At 41.2% G+C, this 13,732-nt stretch overlaps 1 protein-coding gene across 1 annotated transcript in view; it reads left to right on the top strand.

Annotated features, from left to right (window-relative positions):
• Positions 1-13,732, top strand: part of CAMK1D (calcium/calmodulin dependent protein kinase ID) — a 243,534-nt gene that overhangs the window by 184,106 nt on the left and 45,696 nt on the right. The window lies entirely within an intron of this gene.

The raw sequence follows: 13,732 nt of genomic DNA, 5'->3' as shown, positions 1-13,732 counted from the left end.
AGGAAAATAAAATGTATTGGCGGAAATGGATAAAATCATAAGGAGAATTGTGGAGTCTCTTTTATCACAAGATCTTCTGTTGATATTGATATTGCAAGTTTTCCTCTGCAAACTCTTATCACCTTTAGTCAACATTAATGGAAACTGCATTAACAACATACTCAAAAATTGAAGACCTGACACACAAGCATATTGTTCAAGGATATTTGGTTCTCAATTCATAGAGTTATGTTTTCAGATGGAATCTAAATATCTCTTTCTTTCCATATGTGTGTGTGTGTGTGTGTGTGTGTGTGTGTGTGTGTAAAATTCCTGAAAACAATATTTTTTCTAAATTGGGAAGCACTTTATTTTAGAGTTAAACTTGTAGCTGTTATTTGATGGCTGGTGGCTGAAAACAACAATACTAGACACAAGGTAGATTTCTCCTTAAAGATCTCAAATATTAAGCACAGAAGATTACAGCAGTGTTTTGGCTCCTCCTATGGGAAACTGTTGAGAAGTACAAATACATTTTTCATTTTTGAATGGGACTAATTAAAAGAGCAGATGGGGGCGTATCACTTCATATATCAACTAAAGCTCTAAAATGTCACCTTAATTTATTAGAATAATAATAGTATGAATAACAGTAGTTGGCATTATACCAAATGTCCTCCTTTGATATTTAACCTGTCTGTGGGTGACTTATGGCCTTCTATCTGAATGGCACGCAGCAAATGTTCTGTATGTTATGGAACTGGGTTTCTCACCAGTGTTACCAGTAATTTTCTGTATGTTAAGACTAGTTATGTGACATGGAATGAAAAGAATGCACTGATTTGCAAATGCCCACTAAAGAGGTAATGGTCTCTTTGGGGAGTTACAGAAATAGTTATGGAATGTACTTACCTGGGGAAAGAGCAAAATGCAAAGCCCTTTTGGTGAGGCTTGGGGGAAAATCCTAGGAGCTGTATTCTCTTCCTGTGCTAAAAGACAGCCTGTGACAGCCTGTGGCAGACTTCATTTCTCATGTAGTCATCAACCTCAGTTATGGAGAAAGCTAGTCTCGTATTTTCAGGCAGCATCCCCCTTGCGTAAGATTGTCATACTCTTAATATCTAGGAGTCAAGATAACATCTTCCTTGGAGTGGTTCTAGTTGTGCTAGTTTTCATAAGGACCCAGGTATGCAAACATGTCAGGTACTCAGGTGCAAGAGATGGTGAATACCTGGAGCTGACAGGTAGGCGAGAGGCAGGCTGGAAGTACAGAGGAATAAAGTGGCCTCATTCCATGGCAGACTGAGGGAGTACAGCAGGTGCCCTGGGAACTTTATAGCAGCCAAGCACACACACAAAATGGCTCTTCAATCGCCTAATTCCCATGACTAAAATTAATCTTGGGTCAAAATGTCGTCTTCTGATTAGCACTTCACCTCCCTGTGTAGGAAGCAAGGAAGCATCGCGAAGCCTTCACGCCAGGCCCAGTGGCAGCTGACCATACATCTCGATGCACACATGCACAACACTTTCAAACTGCTTAGCATCTTGCATGGGAAATCTTTCAAACTTTAATTAGGAGCTGACCACAAAATCCAACTTATGCGAAGTCATAGTTCTAACTCTGTGCATTTTCTTTTCATGCTGTGTGTGAAACAATAGTTAATTCCTTCCTCGCTATGCTTTGTAATGTTAAATTTATTAGCAACATCACAATGTAGGTACAATGAGTTGGGAACCCAATGGGCAGATTTTAATTAGAAGGGAATCAAGCCACCAGATGGCTCCCTGTTGTTTTAAATCTCTACTTGGGTGAAGTTAATTGATTCGCCACCCCCAGCCCTTGAAACCATTTTTGGAGCAAGTCTTTTTAACAGTCTTTTAAAGGGGACCAAAGAAAGAAACCTAAACATAGTTGCATGCTTGTAAATTTAACACATTAACCCCCAAGGTGTTATTTTACAAAGTTTGGCTAATGATGGGGGGAAGTCATTGGCGCTTAAAAACCATACTAAAAGCATTGATGGATTAATTGGGGTCATAAATTAATCAAAACATTAAAGATACATTCAAAATTATGTTTTATGCAAAGCTGTGGTAACAGTTTGTTCATTTATTCATTCATAGTTTTAATAGCCCACTTTCCTCCTGATCAGAGCACAGGGTAGCATTCAAAACACAGGATGCAATATAAAATAAAACAAAATAAAACCATAGATCCATTGCCAAAAATTGTAACACCAAATCTAAACCCCAAACAGCATCAACATCACCAGGTTCCAAATCAATACATTGCCAAAATGTATATAAAATGGAGGACTGCCACATCTCAGTTGGGCGTGCATAGATAGTGTAGCACCACAGAGAATGCAGCCTCATGTCACCAGCTTGCCTGGCTTCTGGCTGGACCATGAGCAGCGACTCACTGGAAGATCTTAAGCCTTGTGGAGGTAGGAATCAGGAAAGGTGTTCTGTCCAGGTCCCAGGTCATCAAGGACTTTAATGTCAACCCTTTTAATGGGGCCATGTAGCTTATAAGCTAAGGTTCCCTGAATTATTTGGGTGTGCATGCTTCAAAGGTGCTTCAGACTTCTGGTGTGTATGCAGCATGCACAGGATTACACTGCAAAGGATTTCACCATTAGTTGGGAATTAGGCAACATTTTGCATTTCTGTTTTCTTAACATCTTGATACTGAACCAGAAAGGATTCCTCTTAATTCAGCTTTTAAACGGTTAATGCAATCAATGGAGAGATACTCATTTGCCATGTACTTTCTTTAGCCTGGCTTGTAAAACCGGACTGATGACATTTTTAATGTTGCATGGGGAATACCAGGGCCAAACAGAAACCAGACATCTTTGGTGCAACAGCATTTAAAATAGATTAATACTTGCTTTAGGAATAATGGTAGGGACTGGAGAATTAGATACTAAGAGTCAGGGCAGCATAAATAACATGGCAGGAGCAGCAGACTATTTTCATTACCATCTGTAAATGCTCTTACATTTTCCACAATGTATTGCCGCAGTGATCTCTACAAACACTTCATAAATCATCATTACCTGTGCTCCCCAAGCAACTTCCCTAACTGAATTGCAACAAATAACTCCTGCAAATTGTCCCGTTTGCCTAAGAAATGCACGTGGATCTCACTATAAACACAGATGGGCACACACGTTCTCACAATGAACTAGCATCTCTGTTTATTCTAGCACCAGTTACATATCTGTAAAAACAAAATACTGCTGATCCCGTCATTGTAATTACCATACAAATATTGAAATACCAATATGATTTTAAAGTCAGATTCTAATGGCAATCAATGTTATAAACCCATCAACAAAAAATATTAGGAAAGTGTATTGTGTCCATTGTATTGATAGATCAGAATTTCAAACTAGTAGTATCAGATGAGGGAATTCCTGTGTGAAGGCAGTTGATTTCTGAAGCTATGAAAGTTCTGATTCAGCCCCTGCAAGAGATTCCTGCTGTTCCCACTCCCAGATTCAGCACATGCTCCCTGTCCTCACCTTAGAAGCCCTCAATGGCTTTGCCACTCTTATCTCTGGGCACTTAGGGCTCATCCACAATTCCGATTGCCCTGGGGAATCTCGAGATTTAGCTCTGAATTGGAGCAAATGTCAATTGGGTTTTCTCTGGATTGACGTTTCCTCTGATTTAGCATTAAAGAGCACTAGAAGCAGCAGGGCAAAGGCAAAAATTGCTTGGCCACATGCTTTTTGGCACAGGACAAGGGGAAGTCTGGATGAGGCCTTCGATGGATCCATGCTGCCTGTGATTTTCGCTGCTCAGGATCTACTATCCAGTGCTAGCTGAAGGTCTCCTGCTCCCTCAGGAACTAATCTTTCTCTCAGAACACATGTATGGTACTGTCTTGTATTTCTTCCAAATCCCATAGATCTAGTTGGAAGGTACACCAAGGATCATCTAGTCCAACCCCCTGCACTGCAGGAATCTCAACTAGACCATACAGCTTCCAAGGAAGGAGAGGCCACCACCTCCCAAGGCAGTCTGTTCCCCTGTCAAACAGCTCTTCTCAACGCCACCCACCCCCAAAGCCCCCTGTCCTGGCGTGACTCATTCTGTTGCTAGGCATAAGCACATGTAACTGGAATAACCACATATGGTATTGCTTCCATGTATATCCCTTTCCTCTGTTGATTGCTCCATGATGAATTTCAGCCTGTTTTCCTGTAAATAATAATAATAATAATTAATAATAATAATAATTTTTTATTTATACCCTTCCCTCCCCAGCCAAGGCCGGGCTCAGAGTGGCTTACAAGCAATAATAAAAACAAGATGAATGATTACAACTTAAAAACAAAATTAAATTACAACATTAAAATATTGAAACATTAAAATATTAAAATGTAGCATCGCAGGAGGAGAAGGAAAAGAAAGAAGAAAGAGGGGGAGGGAATCAAATTGGCTCCAAGCCAAAGGCCAGGCGGAACAACTCTGTCTTACAGGCCCTTCGGAAAGAGATCAGATCCTGCAGGGCCCTGGTCTCATGAGGCAGAGCGTTCCACCAGGCCGGAGCCAGAGTTGAAAAGGCCCTGGCTCTGGTTGAGGCTAATCTAACTTCCTTAGGGCCTGGGACCTCTAGGGTGTTGTTATTTATGGACCTTGAGGCTCTCCGTGGGGCATACCGGGAGAGGCGGTCCCGTGGGTACGAGGGTCCTAGGCCGTGAAGGGCTTTAAAGGTCAAAAGCAGCACCTTAAACATGACCCTGTACTGCACCAGTGGCCAGTGCAGCTGGAAAAGCACTGGGTGAATATGCTCCCATGGCAGAGACCCCGTGAGGAGCCTCGCTGCAGCATTCTGCACCCGCTGGAGTTTCTGGGACAGCTTCAAGGGCAGCCCCGCGTAGAGCGTAAAGCAGCATGCATGATGATGGACGTATAAAAATAGCTTTGGGGACGTATAAAATGGATGGACGTATAAAAATAGCTTTGGGGTCAGAGAATGCTTAGCCTTAAGGGAGTGCAGTGGGTGTGGGGAGAGCAGAAAGTAATGGCATCCGCACCCATCTGGTGAAAGTGGCTTGGAAGAGATGTGGCAAATAGGTCCCCAAACTGCTGCCGCCACATTGTAGAATGTGTGTTAGTCGTCCCCCTCAGACTTGCCAATGCTATTAAGCATTTGGCTTCCAGCCAATCCCAGGCATGTCCAGCAACATTTATTTACTTATTGCATTTATATTCCACCTTTTCTCCAAGGAGCTCAAGGGTGGTGTACACGGCTTCCCCCATATATCCTTTTTTTAAAAAATCATATTTTATTAGATTTTACAAAAGTTAACAACCAATCACAAAAACAACAAACAACACAAAATACACACAGAAAAACAGAAAAAGAAAAACACAAAAAAGAAATTTTAACATAAAAAACACTCTCTTTCAAATTAATACCCTTCCAAATCTTATTTTCCTTACTTCCACCCGCCTTCCTTTCTTGTATTCCACTTTATAAATTAATTCAGCAAAATCATTTAATATTCAAATTCATCCTTTGTACTCTTATTTATCTTAATCACCAGAACCCCTTCATTTCATTTACAATGCCCTTAGCATTCATAAATTTTACAATATTTTTGTAGGTAAACTTTAAACTTCTTCCAATCCTCTTCCACCTGTTCTTCTCCTTGATCTTGGATTCTGCCAGTCATTTCTGCCAGTTCCATATAGTCTATTACTTGCATCTGCCATTCTTCCAGGGTGGGTAGGTCTTGTGTCTTCCAGTGCTTTGCGATGAGTATTCTTGCTGCTGCTGTGGCATACATAAAAAAGGTTCTGTCCTTCTTTGGCACCAATTGGCCGACCGTGCCCAGGAGAAAGGCCTCTGGTTTCTTTAGAAAAGTATACTTAAATACTTTTTTCAGTTCATTATAGATCATTTCCCAGAAAGCCTTAATCCTCGGGCAGGCCCACCAAAGGTGAAAGAATGTTCCTTCCGTTTCTTTGCATTTCCAACATTTATTATCGGGCAAATGATAGATTTTTGCTAGCTTGACTGGGGTCATGTACCACCTGTAAATCATTTTCATAATATTCTCTCTTAAGGCATTACATGCCGTGAATTTCATACCGGTGGTCCACAACCGTTCCTAGTCAGCAAACATAATGTTATGACCAATATCTTGTGCCCATTTTATCAGATTTAACCGTTTCGTCCTCAGTATTCCATTTCAACAGCAAATTATACATTCTCAACAATACCTTACCAATACCTGGGTTCTAACAATTCTGTTTCCAACTTTGATTTTTCCACCTGGAAGCCATTTTTCCTGTCCGAATTATAGGCCTCTCTTACTTGGAAATAATGTAACCAGTCATGCACCTTATCTTTAAGTTTCTCATAACTCTGCAATTTCAGTTTGTCTCCCTCCTGTTCCAGAATTTCCCAATATTTTGGCCAATTCGATCCCATATTAGATTTTTTCAAGGCCTTAGCCTCCATAGGTGAGAGCCACTTTGGGGTTTTATTCTCCAAAAAATCTTTATATCTGACCCAGACATTGAACAATGCTTTCCTGACAATATGATTTTTAAACGCCTTATGTGCTTTGTACTTACCGTACCACAAGTATGCATGCCATCCAAAAACATTATCATATCCTTCCAAATCAAGGATGTCTGTATTCTCAAGAAGTAGCCATTCCTTCAGCCAGCAAAAAGCTGCTGCCTCATAATATAGTTTAAAGTCCGGCAGGGCAAACCCCCCTCTATCCTTTGCATCAGTAAGAATTTTATATTTTGTTCTGGGCTTTTTGCCCTGCCAGACAAATCTAGAAATTTCTTTTTGCCACTTCTTGAAACAGTCCATCTTGTCAATTATCTGTAACGTTTGAAACAAAAACAACAATCTTGGCAATACATTCATTTTGATAACTGCAATTCTACCCAATAAGGAAAGCTTTAAGTTTGTCCAAATTTCAAGATCTTTTTTCACTTCAGACCAGCACTTTTCATAGTTGTCTTTAAATAAATTAACATTCTTCGCAGTCATATTCACCCCTAGGTATTTTACTTTTTTCACCACTGTTAAGCCTGTTTCTCCCTGAAACCTTTCCTTCTCAATTGGTGTTAAATTCTTCTCTAAAACCATAGTTTTTGATTTATTCAATTTAAACCCTGCCACCTGACCAAATTCTTGTATTATTTCCAAAGCTCTTCTAGTACTAGGGATTGGCTCCTGTAATGTCAAAACTAGGTCATCTGCATAAGCTTTCAGTTTGTAATGTTTGGCTCCGACGTGTATACCCTGAATCTGTTGGTCCCTTCTAATCATGTTCAGCAAGATCCATGTTTGCTGACACAACGCCATTCATATCTCCCATCAAGATAATGTTCTGGTCCATGTGATCCAACAACGTCTCATGCAGTTTCTTATAAAACTCTGATTTCCCCTCATTAGGTGCATAGACTCCAATTATTAATACTTTCTCTCCTTGTACTTTTATTTCAATTGCTACGAATCGTCCGTGTTCATCTTTAAAAAGAAATTTTGGTGACAATTTCTCCTTTACGTATATCACAACTCCTCTTTTTTTGACTTTATCCGATGAGATAAATTCTTGGCCTAGTCTCTTGTTTATCAATAATTTTCTGTGGAGTCTTGTTATATGTGTTTCTTGTAGACAAATCAGGTCCAATTGTTCCTTTTTCAACATGTGGAAAATTCTTTTCCTCTTGCTAGGGGAATTCAGACCCCGGATGTTCCAAGTTAACATCTGCAGAGACATGTTGTAGTTATTGTAAGGTTCCTCCAACCGCTCCCAAAAGTTGTTCTTCTGATGGTTGTGTCTCTTTCTCTATTTGGTCCAACCCCAAGGGGTGTCTTTCTAGATCAGGTGGTCCCAGTCCTAGTATCTCCAGTTCTTTTGTTCTGGCCTCCCTTCGTAGTTCTTCACCAAAGTCTTTCAGAAAACTCACTTTATCTTCCTTTGATCTTATCTTTATTTTCTTACCTTTGAATGTAAATGAGAGGCCTTATGGGAATTCCCACCTGAACGGAATGTTGTTCTTCCTTAGTAGGCCTACCAAATCTGCGTAGTTAGTTCTAAGATCTAGTAGGTATTTTGGGATATCTTTAAAAATTTCAATTCTCTCACTTCCGATCTCCAGTGCTTTCTGGTAATGTAAATTCAGTATTTTATCTCTTCTTTAGATCTTAACGAAATCAAGCAGTCCCTCGCTCTGTTCTTCCTTTTGACCCTTCCCAGTCGAAAAGCACTCACTATCTTAAATTCTTCTGAGTCCAGGGCCCAGAAGGTCTCAAATTCCAATGTAAGAAACTCTATTAGTTCTCCTTCCTCTGTTTCTGGGACCGCTCTTATTCTCAGATTGGCCTGCTTTTCCTTAAGTTCGATCAGAGAAAATTGTGCCTTATAATCATCCAATTTTCTATTTATTGGCGGTATTTTTTCCTCTACCGCCACAATCCTCTCTTTTGCTTCCTCTGCTGTCTGTTTTGTCTCCTTGGATTCCTGCAGTAACCTGTCAATTGCCTGGGTGTTGGAGTTCACTTTCTGTCCTACGTCATTCACTTTTTGTCCGAGGTCTTTAATAGTTGAAGTATTTAAATCTATCTTAGCTGTCAAATTTTGTAAGGCTGAAAGAATCTTGTCTAATGTTGTAGATTCTGGTCCTGCTCCTTTTGGTTCTTCTCTTTCTTTAACTTGTGGAGCAGAAAGGCCTGTTACAGATGCTCTTCTGTAGTGTTGTTGCTGCTGTGCCAGCAATTGCTGCTGTTGTCTGGTTTTATATTTTGTTGCTTTCTCTTGCGGCTTCTGCTGAGACTTATCTTGTTGTTTGTCTTGATCCATTCCTGTGCCTCAGAGAGTCAAGGTCACTCACACAGCTCTCACAACTCCCAGGTTTGTTTCTCAGCAGTAAAAAGAAAAGGACAGCTGCAGTGGAAAATCCCCAGTTATAACACAAAGTTCCTCTAGGGGAGCAGAGTAGCAAAATGTTTCATAAATTATGGTTATAAAACAGTAACTTCATAGGTATGCCAATGTTACACAGATAGCAACAGTTACAAGCTCAGATATTCCCTTAAAAAAGTTGCCATTCTCTTGCAGAGATCTGCAGTAATGATTACAATGTCTATAAAACGGTGCATTCAGAGTGACCTTTCAATTATTTAAGGCAGTCCGATATCAAAGATTGAATGGTGGGTTCTATCCCCCCCTTTCCCAACTTATGGGGGGGTTCGTCTGTCAGGCAGTGAGATTTAGCTCTTTATAATAAGTCAATTTATTTGGTTCAAAGCTCCTTTATCCCTTGCTTTTGTTCTGTCTACAGATCGGCAAAGCGGGCTTCCTGTTTAAACTTTGCTGATTTCAGGTTCAAATTCAAGATCAAAGTCCAGGATCAAAGTGTCAAAGTCAAAATCAAATTCCAAGTTCACTTATCTTAAGTCCTATTCTTTGATCCTTTCAAGTTTCCCCAGTTCTTACTCATGGGTAGATGTTTCAGTTCGATGTTCACAGGAAAAAGATCAGCGCTCTCCGGCAACTGCTATGCAGCTTCACTCCGCAGAAGTAGCGATCGACTCCCAGCACAGCGCCAAACCCCCGCTCCGCTCCGGGGCTCTTTACAGAGCTCCTTTGACAGTTCGGGGGGGGCGCTCAACGTGCCCACTGAGTCCCACGGTCCCAGGCTTCTCCCGCCTGCGGGCTTTTTTAGGGTCCTCCGCTTCGCTGCAGCGGTGGACCCGATTTCCGCGGAGCTTCTCCCTCCGGTTAGAGGGAATCCGCCATTGCCGATAGGCGCCGCCTCCGGAAACCTTCCCCCATTATATCCTCACATCAGCCCTGTGAGGTAGGTTAGGCTGAGAGACCATGAATGGCCCAAGAACACCCAGTCTTTTCCATGGCTTAGTGGGAATTTGGACTCTGTTCTCCCAAGTCCTACAAGCCATCTGCTGAACTACACTCATCTCACCCTGGAGGAAATGCTCACAAAATAATAATAATAATAATAATAATAATAATAATAATAATAATAATAATAATAATTTATTATTTATACCCCGCCCATCTGGCTGGGCTTCCCCAGCCACTCTGGGCGGCTTCCAAAATAATATTAAAATACTGCAATACATCAAACATTAAAAGCTTCCAAGAAGCTTTCCAGGGAGGATGGGAAACACACTAGAACACACTAGAATGGTCAGGTTCTTGCTGTGTAGCCCTGCTGGGCACCTTCTCCACTTACAGACTTTTTTGTGAGGAAATTGCTGAAAGGAAATGCTGAAATGACTTAAAGGACAATCCTGAAACTAAATTCTTCCATGTGGTTTATATGAGTGCACAACTGCATAAGGAAAACCTACCCTGTGTTGCAGTGAACAGGCAACCTTTTTTATTACTGATGGGGAAAGTGTAGTTGGAAATAGGGATATTATTTATTAAAAGTATCAAACATTTTACCTTGTGGTCATGTACTGTGCAGACCCTACTGAAGAAGAACCATATCAAGACAAATAAAAATCACATATACTTTTGTTTAGCAATCCCCAGCAATAATAATAACAATTTAAAGAATCCTTGTTCTCTCCTCCTCCTCCTCCTCCTCTTCTTCTTAGCAGATTTTGGAAATCTTTGAAGAAGTCATGCTCACCTGGTACCATTAAAATATTTGTGTTTCTGCTGGTGATTTTATTTCCTAGTCCAAGGACGACGATGATGATATTTGCTGCTGGGCTTCAGTCTGTTCTCATGCATGTTCTCATGTTTCAAATCCCACAAACCTTTGAAATTAGAGACAAAAGAGGTGCCTTTGCATTAACAAAATGTAGAAACAGCTTTCCTTGTCTACCTTTCAAAAGGAAGTGAATGCGTACTGGCCAGCTTTACATTACATTTGTCTCACATTATTTTAAGGATATACAAGGTTAGCAGTTGCTGGGATTCGAACCGCCGACCTTCTGATCGGCAAGTTCTAGGCTCTGTGGTTTAACCCACAGCGCCACCCGCGTCCCTAAATCCAAAGTTACTATCTTTTTAAACATTACTCCAGTCACTAGCATAGCACCAGAGTCACTGCTAGCTTGAACCTCCTTCAAGTAATCACTCTCAGCTTAATTACATTCTTTTTTAACTCACAAAGGTAAAAAAAAATCCAGACTGCTTGATAAGTGAATGTCCATTCAGATTTGATAGCAACAACAGCTGCAAGGTGGATACTGTCTACAAGGAGATGCTCTTATTGCTGCAATAAAGAGAAAAGCTTTCTTCCATTTCTTACTTGGCAGGAAACCACATTTCCTGTCTTCAGTGAAAGAGCATTCAAGTCCATTTTCTTCACCTTGAACTCCCTGTGGCTGGTCATAACACCATGGTAGTGAAGTAAAGGTAAATCATTCTGCCAGAAGCATTTCATCCCACAAACAGGAACTCAGACCTCTAGCTAATTGTAACATATCCCTGGTTCTTACCTGCATTCTATTTCTGGCTTTTGTTATAGGAATTGGATTAGGAAGTAATGACCAGACCAATTAAACGCATACAGAACAGAGTAGAATAGTGCAGACACCAACTCCTGAACTAGTCAAACCAACCAAATTCACAAATCACATGTGACTAGACAGAGATAGGTGTCCAGTCTCAGAGATCACCTGGCAACACCACTTGCCATATTGAGACAAAAATGGTGAACAGAAGAGATCCTACATGTACAGAAGTAATCCTCAAACACTTCACCAGCATATTTTGCAGTAATTACAAGCTGTTTAGCCAGATGTTAACAGAAATAATTTACTTCTTTTATATCACCCATGTTGAATCTTTGGAGTATAACAAAATAAATATTTTAATATGTATATTTCTCCATTATATTTATATATATATATATACATTTCTCCATTCTACCCTCCTGAATCTTTGTGGAGTACAGCATTTAATTTAAATAAATAAATAAATAACACAAGGTGTGCAAAGTTGGCCCCCAGATATGACAACTCAGCAACTAATCAGTCATTATTGTGGTTCAGAGAATTATATCCAGTATCAAATTATTTACACAGAGAGAGTCTGATGCCACAGTTTCACATACAGTGGTACCTTGGGTTAAGAACCTGAAACTGTTCTTAACCCAAGGTACTATTTCTGGGTTAGTGGAGTCTGTAACCTGAAGCATCTGTAACCCGAGGTACCACTGTATTGGTGCTTCAAAGGCCTGCCTGTTCCACTCAGTCTTTTATCACAAAGGCTCACCAACATCCCTCACATACAAAACGGATTGCCTTATGCCTGCTGGCTTTCCTGCAGGGAAGCTTGACTGATTGAGAGGAAAGTGCCTCAGGAAAACCCACTTGCTGCTGCTGCTGCTGCTGCTGCTGCTGCTGCTGCTGCTGCTGCTGCATCGAGTTTGGTTTGCAATTCTTTTCTCAAGAAGGTGAAAATTATATGCAGTATTTCGAAAGAAAACCATGAACAGCAAAGTGATAAAACAGAACTCTGGAAGGGAAATTGAGTAAAGAGCAGCTTTTAATTAAGTGGATTTAAGTAGTGGGGACCCCCCTGCAATGCAGAAATCTCAACTAAAGCATCCATGACAGGTGGCCATCCAATCTCTGCTTAAAAACCTCCAAGGAAGCAGTCCACAACCTCCCAAGTCTGTTCTTCATTTAAAACACTTCTAGAACTCCTCATCGTGTTATTTCTTGTAGAACAATGAAAAGTCATATTTTAAGTTTCCTATTAGGCCACTTGCATTCTAGTTACCTTTGCACAGTATTGTCCTTCCTCTGCAGCAATTGGCAGGTGGTGAGTAACCATGTTCACAACTATTAGCTTCTTCTGTGGTCTGTGAAGGACATTCTAAGCCCAAAGGTAACATAACTGTTTTGCACAAGTAATAGCACATTGAATGATGGCACTCTGAAGTGAGTGGGGATTCATTTGCTCCTGTTGTTGAAATACTAATGCTGCAAAATCTCCTGGGAGATGAGGAATGCCAGTTGCTCTAAGCATCTCTTCACATCATGCAATACACCCAGTTTCCCCCTGTGCCTTCAATTTCTGGCTTGGCTTGCTCCTTTGGCTGCCTTTCTCTGAGTATTTGGTGGAGGGCAGGGTCTTTTCTTGAGCTTTTCTTGAGGGCTCAAGGGAGGGAACTAAGGAAAACTCAGCAGAGCCTGATCCCTTGGTAACATTACGGGTAGAGTTCAGTTTTTCCGGAGCTGTCGCTAGAGGAGAACCTGGTAAAAATGGGGAAGACAAGTTGTGTGAATAAGAAAACACAGCTAGTGACAAAACATAGTAAGGAAGGGGGAGCTGGCATTGGCTAGCCAAAGTAAATGTGTTGATTCACGTTGTCAGTCAGAAAGTAAATAAAATATCTGACAAATTAGCATGCTGTCTATGACTTCACAAGGAATTCTGTTCACAAGGTGCCACAACACACTCCTCCTCCTCCTCCTCCTCCTCCTCCTCCTCCTCCTCCTTCTTTGCTACCAAAAGCTAACGGCCAGGCTTTCCACCAGAGCAACTGCGTCCCTCTCAGTTTCCCTCCAGTTGGAGGGCAGCTAAGGGGGATGTGCCAGGCGTGCGCCAGCCCTGCACTGTTTTTTTGGGTCACGGTGGCTCTGGCACCCTGCATGTGCAGCCCATAACGCCCTGCCTTTGCAACCTTGAGCTCCGGCTTTCTGCCCCAAAGGTAAATGGCAATCCACCCCTTGCGCACCCCCCTAGCTATGTCGCTGCTAAGGGCTAAT

This window comes from Podarcis gaigeae (genome assembly GCF_964106915.1).
Source record: "Podarcis gaigeae genome assembly, chromosome: 10".
In the NCBI taxonomy this organism is placed as follows: domain Eukaryota; kingdom Metazoa; phylum Chordata; class Lepidosauria; order Squamata; family Lacertidae; genus Podarcis; species Podarcis gaigeae.
Note: the sequence above shows the minus strand (reverse complement) of the source record. Positions and strands in the feature narration are given on the sequence as shown.